General features: G+C 45.9%; 1 protein-coding gene across 1 annotated transcript in view; it reads left to right on the top strand.

Moving 5' to 3' along the window:
* Positions 1-25: 25 nt before the first annotated feature.
* The window catches only part of DENND2A (DENN domain containing 2A), a 57,266-nt gene continuing 44,071 nt past the window's right edge, over positions 26-13,220 (top strand). The window contains exon 1 of the mRNA XM_038153799.1: positions 26-183. The gene's annotated coding sequence lies outside the window, so the exon portion shown is untranslated. The remainder of the gene's footprint in view (positions 184-13,220) is intronic.

The following is a 13,220-nucleotide window of genomic DNA, read 5'->3' as shown; positions in this document are numbered from 1 at the left end:
GGGGTGGGACGGGACGGGCCGGGGCGGCGCTCCCGCCGGAGGGCGGCCGGGGCCGGGGCCGGTGGCGGCGGGGGGCGGGCGGGAGCCCCCAGCCGCGGGTCCGCAGCCGCCAGCCCGGCGCCGGGCGCCGCCGCCGTCATGCCGGGACACGGCCCCCCCGCTCCGCTGCCGCCGCCGAGCAAGGTAGGGAGGCGCCGAGGGAACGGTAACGCGGCAGAGCGGGCAGAGGTGCCGCTCCGAAAAAATCCCTGATTCCCTCTTCCCTTCCGCGCCCCAGCTGGCTTTTCTTCATCCCGGCTGCAGAGGGGGAAAGCGGGGGCCGCGAGCCGAATCCCCCGCGCTCCCGGGCACCGGGAGCCGCTTTCCCGCCGGGACGGGGCGGCTGCTGCTCCCGCCGGGCGCGGGGGGCCGGGCCCGTTGCTGGAGCGGGGCTCGGCCGGGGGGAGAGGGGCCGAGGGAAACCTGGGCAGCTGCTGAAAAGCAGACCCGAGCGGGTCGGGAGCGGTGGGGCGGAGGAGCAGCGGCAGCCCCGCCACCCAACACGGGGCCCCTGAGTGAACTCAACCCTGCCTCGGTCTCCAGCACAGAACAGAGGAGGAAACGCTAAGCACATTCTTTGGGGGAAGCCCGGGCCGTGCTGGAGCAAACAGCCAGAGTCCTCGGCTCGGCAAAACCCTGAATCCCCGTGTGATGTTAGCCCTGCACTTCTCTCTCTCTGCTCCGGATAGCCTGCTTTTCCTCTTACTTTGCCTTCGGCTGGAAGGAACGCCTGCAGTTGTGTGCAGCCTGTGGCTTATCAGGGTGGCACTTCTGACTCCCGGTGGGGATCGGTGGGAGTATTCACCTGTCCTGGGGAGAAAAACGCTATCTTGCCTTCCCGCTCTTGTACCCAAGGATGATGGGTGCTAATGGACAGAGAGTTGGTAGAAGGGAATGTTGTTTGGGAAGGGAACAAGGAAGAAGTTACAGCTGGCTGCTGCTGTGGTCCCAAGGGGTCAAATGCAACTGGGAGGTGTAAAGGGACACTTTCAGAGGTTTTGGCTTTTTGAGTGTCCAGTAAGCATGTCTCTTGATGCTTGGTGCTGGAAAACTGATGGTCGTGGGGAATTGAGACTTTCTGACTGCTCAGATCTGCACTGGAGCCTCTTCACAGGTGCAGGGACTAAGTGCTAAACATTAGCACTTTAGTGCCCTTAATTCTGCTCTTTACAGGAGCACATCTTGTTTCCAAGACAGGTCTGCAAGTTGTTCCTGACCCTGAGTTACTCCCAGCCACCTTTGCTCTTGCCGTTTAAGTAGTTGTTTAAGTTTGTTGCTTTTGGAGAAGAGCATCTCCAGCCTGGAGCTCAGCTGGGAGGATAGAGATGACCAAAGGGATTTCCATGGGGCTTTTATTTGCCACAGTGAGGGGAGCTGCTGGTGTTTGTGGTGGATTAAAAAGCTGTTTTCTGTGGTGGCTGCCACCTTACTGCCTGCTGGTTCTTGGTGTGCTGTAGTGAGGTCCAATAATGTGTACTGGCCCCGTTTTCTGAACCACCAAAAAGGGAGTTGTTATTGCATCCTGGCAGAGGAAAGGAATGCATTTCCTCCACCCTTGTGTTGTGCTCTGAATTGTTGTCATTGGGGTAGTGTTTGTGGGGTTTGCTGCACATTGGGTTTGAGGAGTTTTGTTTGGTTGTTGTTTGGGTTTTTAAAATAATCCAGCCAGTGTTTCAGCCTGTGAAAATGGATAACTACTATGTTGGGTCAGGCTTGGAAGCAACTGAAAATGCTAAGTATGGAAATGAGAGGAAAGCCACAGGATTTCCCAGGGTAGTAAGGCGCCTTTTTGAGAAACGGAAGAGAAAGCACTGAAAACAAAGGGCGCTGGAATGGCCAGGGATGCAAAAAGCAGAGCAAAGATTTATGGCTCTGCTGGGACCAGTCTGCCTGCGTGGGTGAGAAGGTTGTGCGCTGAAGCCTGGGTTGGCCTTCGGCACGTCCACGTCCTAGCAGTCCACTCAGAAGATACTCCCTGCTCATCAGCTCAGATCCAAAGGGCAGTGCTCTTTGTAGAGCACAAGTGCATGTGGAGTGTCCCAGAGTGCTGCTCTCGGTACTGCCCCCAGCTCACTGCCCTGGGAAAGCTTTTAGGACATTTTGTCTGCAAAGACAACTTCTGTGTGTGCTTTCTGTTCTCCAGAAACAAGAAGAGCCTTTAGATCCTTTGTGAGACACAATAGGCTTGTCTTTCTCCTATGCCTGTTGTATTTACGTGTTAGAAATGTTCATTTTGACAAGGAGATAATAAATAAAGACCCCGTAAACTGTGGGTTTTCAGAGATGATCTTAATCCAGGAGCAGCTTTTCCAACGAGTTATTCTTATTATCAGCCATGACAACTAATTCATACAGACAGGACTTAAAATCTCTATTTTGCTGGGCACTCTGGGAGCACAGAAGCAAGCTCGATCCTTCCCCAAGTTTAAGAAATTTGCCGATGAAATTGTCACACAGCAGAGTCAATCTCTTAAAGATGGAGAGATGCTGGCCATTTCAGAAGTGTCTGGTAAGTGCCATGTTCTTTTGGATCCCCTGAATGCATCATTCAAAGCAGCTGGTCCTCCCTTCCTTTTGTAACACCTGACATTTATTTCCTGACTGGAACTGTGTGGAAGCTGCTCCTTCCTAAGTGGAGGCAAGACCAAGGGGAGAAAAGGCCGTGTAGTGCAGCATTAAACCCATGAGTGTGGAGAAGAACCTGTCTTAAACTCTTGTTGAAGCTGGTTAATTGCGATGATCTGAGGCCTTCAGAGCTGGGGTGCAAGCTCTTTAGGGAAGCGTTTTTTAGCGGAAGGATTTAAGCACTAGTGGCTGATATGTCTGTTGGCAGGATCCCAAGAGCTGGCTGGAAGAGGCCTCTACTATGAAAGAAATGCTGAAAAAGGACTTTTAATGCACTTGCATAGCAGTTCCTTTCAGGCTGAGAAGACTCTCCTGAGGGAAGGAGGGAGTGGGATGGAGCTGGAAAGAAATTTCTTGTTTCATTCAAGTCCTGACAGTAAATGAGGGATCCTGGCTTTGCTTAGATACAGCTCAAATAACATTGTGTCAGAGGTATCTGTGAGCACTGTTTTACAGCACAAAGCAGGAAAAGAGACAGTGTTTTTTTGACTGTAGCTCTGAAGTGGAAAGGGCAATAGCATGTTGATCTTGCTTATGGGATTTTTTTTTTTTTCTGGTCTTCACCTTGGAGATGCTTTACCAGCTCCTGGAAATGGAAGCAAAGGCTGAAATGTGAGGATATGCACGGTGTTTGGGCGTGGCTTCAGCCCAGTTTTTAGGGAAGATGACCGTATGACTGAACTCCCAGCTTCATGAAAGCTGTGCTTTTGAAATGTTGTTGAAATGGCTGTGCTACACTGAAATGTGGCTTCTGCAAGGGCCTTGGGTGACCTTGAAGTGGGTGCCTAAGACAGTCTAGAGTCCCTGGAATCTCTGACCTCTGCGTCCTGGGATTTCAGCTGAGGCCTGTGTCCTTTGGTGGAAGCTTAGCGCAGAGCAGGCTGAGGGTCAGTTCAAGGTTGATATTAAGCACTAAAAGGCATCAGCACTGTCTTACATAAATAAATACTTAAGGTCCTATAGGCTGATCCTGTTCAAGATCTCTCCCAGCCTTCACATGGTTCACCACCCAATTGGGTCAAGGTGCTTTGTGTCTGTGGACATGGGACTGATGAGGTGAGAGCCATAATTCCCCAGGCCTTTCCTAATGAAAGCAGTGGATTCTTACCCACCACTCATGTAAGTCTTCACCAGTTTATGTCTTTCAGTGAGCTGGGAACTCATGGCAACAAGACGCCTTTGGGGCTCTGCCATCATGATGGTCCAGTCTCTGCTGTGCCGAGACAGCTCTGAGCAGCTCTGAACCCTATGACGTGGTTCCAGCCTGTCATCCTTGGAGCTGCTCACAGGGCCTGTGCTCTTGGGATAATCCTGGCATGATGGCTGGGGTGATCCTGTGCTGAAACCCCCTGAGTTTGTACTGCTCATAAATACATTTCCTAAACATTTGCTGAGCAAATGTGAGGTGCTCTGTGTGTGCAACAAAAACCCTAAAATGGGGCTCATGGGAAATCTTCCTTGCAAGAAGTTTGAAACACTGTGACTTCTTCCTTGAACACAGATAACATGTATTGAGGACATAATTTCTGTCATTTTTGGAAACAGTACTATCCCATGGTAAAGCTGAAGGAAGTTAAGCGTAGTTGGAAGGGCAGAGGCTTGAAAGAGTAACGTCCTGCTGGAATGAATGCTGTGAGTGCTGGTATAATCTTTATTCTTTGCTTCAGTGCCTTTTCCTCTCTCCAGGTTAGGGAAACCAGCTGCATCTGGCATACTGTTACTTTCAGGGATTTAGCAAAGTAGATGCAAGAGTTAGTGATTTAAAGTCAGTTTTTATTGACTAAATTAGTTAGGAGCTAGTACACCTCTGAGGCCTTCTTAGGGCAAGATTCTCATCCCAGTGCTGGGGCACTGCCAGTCAGGTTTGCTTGGGGTCTTCTGGTTTCCTGGTTTTTAATGGCTGGCACAAACAAGAATTTGGCTTGACTGTTACCTGCATGTGCTGTTTGTTACACATGACCTTTGCTGAATGTGAGATGTGTCTGTGTCTGCCTTCTAACAAGCAATTCCTTGGCTGGGGTAAAGGCTTGGGCTGCTCACTGGAGCAGGAGGGCTGGGAGGGGAGATGTTTGCACTGCAGCCAAGCTGCCGTGTCCAGCCTGGGCAGGACTTGCTGGTCCTCAGTCCCCCTGCACTGCAGGCAGAGCTCTGGCTCAGCCCTGTGCTCCTGGGCTGGGAACTGGCAGTGTTTACGTGGTGAAAGGGAGCAGAAGATGGCTTTTCCTGAGCTCTGCCTTTGCCCATACATGTGCTGGCCCAGGGCCAGGGTGGAAACTCTGTCCTCATGAGCGGAGAGAGGGAGATGGGAGGAGCGAGAGATGAAGAGGGGCCCAGAAGCAGAGGGAGTTAAAATAAAAACACCAACTCACAGAGAGAAAAGCCTGTAACAGATGGCCCTGGCCATCCCCTGAGCTCTTCATGCAGTTGGCTCCACATGTAGTGCTGACAAGATCTCATCTAGAAGCATGAGTAAGGGGCCTGGACCATTTTGGGATGTGTGATGGAAGATCAGAGTAAAAGGCAAAAGGAAGGAAGCTAGACAGGTAAGGCAGCTGTGGTTTAGCCCTCTCTGTAATGTCTGAAGTGGACTCTGGGACTTGCTGCTACTGGTGCTGTGCCACTGATGAGGCAGGTGCTGCCGTGTGAGCCATTGTAGGAGCTCTGCTTTGCTTTCAAGTGTGGCATTCTTTAACTGTGGCCAGTCTTGCCTCCTCTGTAAAACAGCTTTGCAAATGCTGGTGGAGGTTTGTTCCACTGCTCTCATTCCCTCTAGAATATGTGCAGCAGAGAGCTGTTGATCTGAATGGAGCCTAGTGTACAGATAGATTCTGCCAGGAGGTGCTGGCAGCTGTAATTTCCAATGCCCATCTCCTCATCAGGCATCATGGTAAGTAATCAGATTGGCTGAATAGTTCAGCATGTAGGGTGCTGGCCTTGTTTGGAAAGGCTTTGCCTTGGTAGGATATCTGTGCAGGAGACTGTGCCTGGCAGAAAAGCTGGTGTTGGAGAAGCACTCACAAAAGCTTTGCTCTGAGCTCATTTGAAAATCTGGCCCTGACACTTAAAATGTCAAGAGCTGATGATGGTGAGGGACTGCTTGAGTGGGGAAAGGTGCCACCTCACTTGGAAGTGGTTGAAAGAGTTCTGGATGAGACCCTGCCAGACCATGAGACTCCTGGTCCTACAGATCCCAGAGAGCAGATGGCTCCTGGCCAAGTTCAGGCACATAAGCTGTGTTTCCAGAAACTTATTGGGGACTCTGGCCACCCACTGGAGAGACTGTTTCAGGGAGCAAGACTTGCTGTTTCTTTGTAAGCAGAATAACTTTAAATTGCTAGATGCTCTGTGTTTTAATTAAATTTCCCTTTGGGAATAAAAGTGGTGAAGTGTTTCTGTGATCCTGCTACATTTAAATATTCTGTACTGTGCCCCCAGTCTGGCAAATCGTTTAGGCAGACATGTAGGTCACTGCGCATGCTTCAGTCCACCCATCCAAGTGCTTTGGCTCCCAGGGCAGTACATCATTCCTGCTCTGGGAAGTTTGGAACTGAACGTCACACAGTCTCATTGAAGACAGTGATATGCTTTGAGCATAGACTTAAAATCAAGCATGTGCTTAGGTGTTCTTCTCATCACAAGTGGTCTCTCACTCATCCGCTGTATTCTGCGGAATCATTTTATATTAGCAGCGCCCTTGAACGTGGATTTCTCTTCTTCCCCTGCAAGGCCTCTTGCCAAGTGCTTGCTGATAAGCCCTGTTACTGTGAGCAGTTCAGGTGAGATGCAGTCACAGGCCTGGTATTTTGGAAGCATTGTGGATAGGCATGCATGTGTGAATGATTAAATCAACCCATCGGGGTGTCATCTGGAGAGGAACAAATGCTGAGCTTGCTCTGCAGGCAGGGGGAGGATGAGATCCCCCTCTAGTTTTTGCTGAAAGCTTTTCCTCTCTGCAGATGTGCAGCTGCTGTAGTTCTCTGCCAAAAGGCGGCCGTGACTTTCCAAGCTGGGGAACGTGCACACATCTGTTTGCAGAGAGCAGCACAGAGGCTCGAGTCTCCTGTCCCAGGGGATTATGTTCTCGTGACAGATAGTGCTGACTGTCATGGAGGGAAATGGCAAATTTCATGGGATACTGAGAGGGCACTTGATAAATATGAGTTTGCTTGCCAGTGTCAGCCGAACACCACCTTTCTAAATTAAAAAGGAAAGAGCTCCCAGAGACTTTTCAGACTATTGGAGATTTCTCTTTAAAAACATTAAGGCCCTGCTGAAGATGTGTGTTTTCTGCATACAAAAATAAAATGTGTTTCAGCTGCAAAGGATGCTGTGATCCCAAAGGCTTCACAGGGCTTTTGGGTAAGAGTTGAGTCTTGGGTTATCCAGAGCTCAGAGTGGCTTACTAGCAAAGGGAAATAAATGTCCCTTACTAAAACTGAGAAGGAAGTCTCTGCGTCAGCACATGTAGCACTTCAAAAATCAACATCTGGCCAAAACCAGACCCTGGAGCATCCTCTACAATTTACTGGTCCATGAGAGCTTTTTCCTTGAATTCAGAGAGCTTGGCATTAAGTAACTGAGAATCTGGTTTTCCCTGCCTTGACATGCTAGGCTGCATGTACAGCAATCCCTAGTCAAATTCTACAGGACAATTTGTTACTGTAAAGAAATGTGTAAGATATTGAGCTTTTTCCAGATGATGTCAGAAGCCCTGATCTATCTGGCTTTTGTTTCTCAGCTTTGTCAAATTCTGAGAGAAGCCTGAGAGGTTTCCTACTGGGAAACCAACACATGGTAACTGTTTTTGCATCAGATTTCTGTCTCTGTCCCCTGAGATTACTGTGAGTGACTCCACATAGAGGCTTTGCCACGGTGTCACCTCTCACATGACAGTCCTGTACTTGTGGTGGTGAAGGATACTGACAGCTATTGCTGCTTCGTCTGTGCTAAACCTTGCCCCATCAGTATCCTCTAGTTTGCACAGCAGCAAACTTTCCTTATAGATTGATTTCGCTTACTCAAATTCAGTGGGAAACCAAGAGTTTCCCCCTGTTAAATTCATAAATTCCTCCACTAGTCAAAGACAGTTTTGGGTATGTTTCAAGGAGAATTAGGATCACCTCTAAAAGGCACAAATTTCATTAAATGTTGTCAGAATTTGATGAGGTGTTTTTTTGGTTGCTTGGGATTTTTTAATAACTTATTCTGACATGTAATATATTGCTTCAGTTCCACTTGCTTAATGTTTGTTTGCATGGGGTAAAATAATTTTTTCTCATCCAAAGCAATCTGGAAACATTATCAGAAACAGAAACTTGACATTTTAGAGCAATGAAGGACTTCAGCTGACCAGCAACCACTGCAGGAATACAAATTCTATCTTTTTCTGTCCTTCAAACCAGTGTTCCCAGATGTCTAACCAAGTCCATCCTGCTATTCTTATAAATTTCATATGGCAGCCTTTCATTAGAATTTTATAATTATTAATAATTTTATAATTATTACTATTATTTTATTATTAATTTAATAAACTAGACTAGATCGAGTTTGGAAGGGAGCCACAGGGATCATCTTGCCAAGGTACCTGACCACTTGATGGCAAAAGTTAAAGTATATTTATAAAGTCATTGACCAAATGCCTTTTACACACTGACAGACATGGAACACTGTCCACCTCTAGGAAATCTGTTCCAGTGTTTGGCCTCTTGGTAAAGAAATGCCTCCAAATGTCTAGTCTGAACCTCCCTTGCTGGAGCTTTGACCCATTCCCATGTGTACTATCACTGGGTAGCAGGGGGAAGGGCTGAGCATCTCCCTCTGCATCTCCCCTCCTCAGGAGCTGTAGAGACCAATGAGGGGTGTTTTATTTTTCTTCAGGCTCCTGATCAAGATCTGCTTTTTGAAAAATCAAGCCTGACTACTGAGTTTGTTCTCTCTCACCCTTTCTCTCTCTCTCTCTCCCTTTCTCTCTCCCTTTCCTGACACACTTCAGCAGATCAGCTGTTTCACTGTCTCTGTTTGCGCATGTAACTTTTCTTTTTGTTTTTTAACATGTAAGCAGTGGGTATTTTTAATGTAGGGGATTTTGGTACACTTTGCTGTGAAATCCTTGAATGCAGAATTAAGCAGAACAACGTATAATGCACCTTTTGTTCAGCAGCAGTTTCACAGAGCCAGCATGACTTAGTGATGCAGTGATGAAGCACAGTGAGAGGTGTGTGGATGAGGTTGCCCAGGAGAGCAAGGTGATGGCACTGTCATTGCTCCATTAACTTAAGCTGACCAATGACCTCAAAGTGAGGGTAGGAGTTTTTTTATGCTTTGGAAGAAATTTTGTAGTATTGCTTTTTCAGTTTCATGACTGAATAAAAGAAAACTATAACTAACTACTTGGAGAAAGGTGGCAGGGTAGCCCCATCTATTTTCTTCCCTCCTTTTTTCCCTTCAGTAAAATAAATAGGAAGAAGAGAAAACCTAAATAGTATTTCAGCTCCTTGTAAAGAGAGGGTTTAACACACACCCCCTCAATTTAGCTAAATTTTGGTAAGTAATGTCATTTCACAGTAAAGAACCTGACTCTTCTAAGCTTCCTTCAGATTACCTCAGATGTTTTCTTGAAAGTTTCTCTCTGTTGGGTTTGGGGTTCTTTGGGGGCATACTGATTTAGATCAAACTTGGCAAAAATTATTTAAGTTAGTCAGAAACCGTAAGTAATTCACTCATCCAGCAGCACTTCAATCTGTTAGTTATTCATGCAAATTGAATTGCTGAGACCGTGCAGCTGCATTTCAAGTATGTGAGTGCATCTTGACCAGATTAGTTATTTTCTGGAGCATTTCTGATCAGGTAAGAGAAACAGGCTCTTTTACACTGCGGTTCAGAGTTTGTGAAATGTTACTTCAGGAGGAGAGAGTACTTTTAGAGCACAAATCGCCTCTTGAGAGTGTTCCTAGTTTTATGTGATAATTGTATTTGCAAACACTGTGCATCACTAATATTAATTTTGCTTGGGAAGCCATATAAGCAAAGATAACTTCTTGCTAACCTATTTTCAGGGCTGAAATTTCTCCTGTGTCTTAGTTATCATTTTAACATCAATGCAGTGAACCCACTTAGGAAATTTTTATTAAGTAGATGCTATGCAGTCTGAACATTTGAGTTATTACATGCTGAAGAGATGGGAAGAAGAATGCCTACTTGAATGCCAAATATTTTTCTTACCAACCAAGAAGTAAATCAAGTATAGCATTACTTAAGCTCTTCTTGTTCCTCTTCTAACAGAAGAAAATGTTTGGGGAATTTCCCCCTAAAAGATCAAGTTTGGTTTAGTTTTCTAGTTATGTCTGTAGGCATTCTCTTTTCAGTAAAGAAAATAGAGTTGTTATCAAATATCCATTGTATTCAACTGCAGACAACTGAAGCAGCATTGGGCAGCTTCTACCTTTGTATAAAGAATGTGGTTCTGGTGAGAAATATCTAAAAAAATATAATCCAGAAGAGGGGAGATTTAGATTACATGTTAGGAGGAAATTCCTTATTGTGAGGCTGGTGAGGCACTGCAAGAGATGCCCTGTCTCTGGATGTTGGGGATGCCCCATCCCTGGAAATGTTCAAGGCTAGGCTGGATGGGGCTTTAAGCAGCCTGATCTAGTGAAAGTTGTCCCTGTCCATGGCTGGGGGATTGGAACCAGATGATCCTTAAGGTTCCTTCCAACCCAAAGCCTTCTGTGATCTAACTGGCCTGTTCATGGAGTATTTAATCTATGGAAAATGTGCATTTGCTGCAATCGCCGTTTTCAACAGAGGGAAAAAACCTTTTACAGACAGACCTTTTACCTGAGCCAGATCTTCAAAGCCGAGTGTGTAAAGCTGATGCTTTTGGGACAGTGTGGATGGGAATTTCATAGAGGAACTTGCAAATCATCAGGGTGTTATGCCAGGTGGGTCACTCTAGTGCTGGCCCTTTACTGTAGGAGACCTCATCTCTTGCCCTGCAGGAAACCCTTCTATTCTTTAAACATCATATGAGAACCTGTAAGAGTTGTCCCATCCCATCCAAAGAGGTTTTATGGACTTCAGCGGAGGGGGCTGTGCTTGTGTTTCTATAGGTACCTCTGTGTTTGGGGCTGAGCAGAAATGAGGTGAATGTGGAGGGTGAAATGGAAGCCACACCATAATCACTGCAGTCACCTTCAGTGCAGCTGGGATTTCCCCTTGCATTGGACTGGAAATGGCATCTTTATGAGCATTTAAGATGAAAGGGGATGATGTTTATTGAATAGTTCAAGGGACAGGGCTTCTGCAAAGGGTTTAACTCCAGAAGATTCCTACTTTGATATTTTGTTCTGTAAAACATGCCCTCGTGAAACGCAGTCAGCGCTTTGTAGTAATGAGTGTTTCCTGTGCACAATAAACAGTATCAGGGCCCAGTCCAGCACAACATCCAAACATCTTGGGTGGAGTATGCCCTAGTGGTTACCCTGGAATACAAAACTTGGATGCACATTCTCTGGATTGGAAGCTTATGTACAAATAGCTCTGCTTCAGTTGTGAGATAAGGGCTAATGGAGACAATTGTACATGGGTGCTCTGCTTTTGCTCCATTATTGAGCAGTGAGATGTATGTGAAAGAAAGTAAACAATGGAAATTAAAGTCCTTTATGTATGTATTGGCTGTAACACATCCCTTGGAAGAGAGTAGTGAACAGTATGTGCTTGTTTGATAACGCTCCAGTTTTTAGGTTTTCTGCTGCAAGAAGTCCAAAGGAACACTTCAGCAAAGGAAAAAAAACAAGTCTCCCAAATAAATGCTTTCAGTATTTCTCACTTTTCTTCAGTAGTTGGTTGCTTGGTTAGTTTTTGATTTAGTTATGAAATAACTTTAAGATTTTCAAAAAATTGTACCCTGATCTCTGAAAGTGGAATGAACTTGGGAAGAAAATATTTTCCTTTTCTAATAGTGAAAATTTACAGCACTCATCAGTATTTGCCAAGGCAGCATTATTGATGGATTTGTGGCTTCCATGGAGCTGTTGAAGTTTGTTAGGCACTGCAGAATGACTAGGGACAAAAGACAGTAGAAATGTGTTAGGGATAGCATAATTATATATCTTGTTTTGGCAGCTATTTTTTACTGCTTCCTTGCTGATCGGTTGGAGGAAGGCAAAAAAGTATCACTAGGAGAGGAAAATGTCTAGTAATAATGTTTTGAGAGATACTTTTTATTGTTATTTTCCACAGAGAAAATGAGAGTGGTTACTCACTTTTACAGTAATTCACGATCTTTTATCATAGGATAATCCAGATTTGGAGGGATTACAGGAGGCCTGTACTCCAGTCTCCTTCTCAAATAGGTTTAGGTCTGAGCTCAGATTGCTCAGGGCTTTGGTTGGGTCTTGGAAACCTCCCGTAATGGAGACAGCAGGGCTGCTCCAGAGCTCTGTTTTCCTCGTGGTGAAAAGAGCTCTTTTATCCCCATAGTAAAAAAAAAGACTTTTCCGTATATCAAGTCTCTATGTTCCTTCTCATCTTGTCTCTTATCCCACCAAGAAAAAAACAGCCAAGGAATTTGCTTCAGGTCACACACTGTGCTACACCAATGGTTTTGTTTTTATGAGAAAAAAAATTATTAAAAAGTCACAACAGAATGTGGAAACTTGTGTCATGTCTCTGGAAGGGATGGGGCACACAGGTGTCAGTTCAGACCTGACCGGGACATGCTTAGGTTTACAGCATCACTGTGTCAGTCTGTCCTCCAAGCTGCCAGGTGTGAAGAAGCTCTTTAGACATATGTAGAGTAATTATTTCTTCTGGAAGTTCCCTTTTCAGGGCTGTGATCTGTTATCTGAGACATCTCCCACATTAGCATGCTCTGCCAGCTCTGTGGAGCTGGATCTGGCACGTGGTGAGCAGCAGAGTTTGCGTAGGTGCACAAAGGTGCAGAGAAATGTGCTCTTGATTTTCCCAGCCATACCTAGACCTGTGTCCTGTCGCAGTCAGCAAAAAAGGCATGTGTGCTTACAATTGTTTGAAAATGTTAGCTACAGTCACAGAATCATTTAGATTGGCAGAGACCTCCAAGATCATGGAGTCCAACCATTAACCTAAAGCAGCCAAGTCGGCCACCTCACCATGTCCCTAAGAGCCACATGAATACAATGTGGAGCTAATTCAGTCAAAGCTGGGACTTATTTGGGAGTTAAAATAAGAGATGGAATTGCAAGTGTAAGTGCAAGCCTAGTAGGAATGTTTGTTTTTAAAAAAATCTGATCCTTGGTTGTGAAAATGGGTCTTAAACTTCAAAGCCATGTAGTCACTTTTGAAAATTTTGTCCTTCTCTATTTTATTTCTTTCTTTCCCTGGGGCTTTTCTACCACAACAAGTGGCAGAATAATATGCCACCAAGCCATCATGATATTTTTCCAGCATTCTTGCCTGACATACCAGGAGATCAGACCTTTCCCCCCCTCTCTAACAAAGTGTTACTGATCAGAAGCTGTACCGGAGCCCCTGGGGCAGAATGTACGGATGGTTACCTGCAGCACACTCCTCCTTAT

The sequence above is a fragment of the Motacilla alba genome, chromosome 1A (assembly GCF_015832195.1).
Source record: "Motacilla alba alba isolate MOTALB_02 chromosome 1A, Motacilla_alba_V1.0_pri, whole genome shotgun sequence".
In the NCBI taxonomy this organism is placed as follows: Eukaryota; Metazoa; Chordata; class Aves; order Passeriformes; family Motacillidae; genus Motacilla; species Motacilla alba.
The sequence above is the reverse complement of the archived record's forward strand: the minus strand, read 5'-3'. Positions and strand labels throughout refer to the sequence as shown.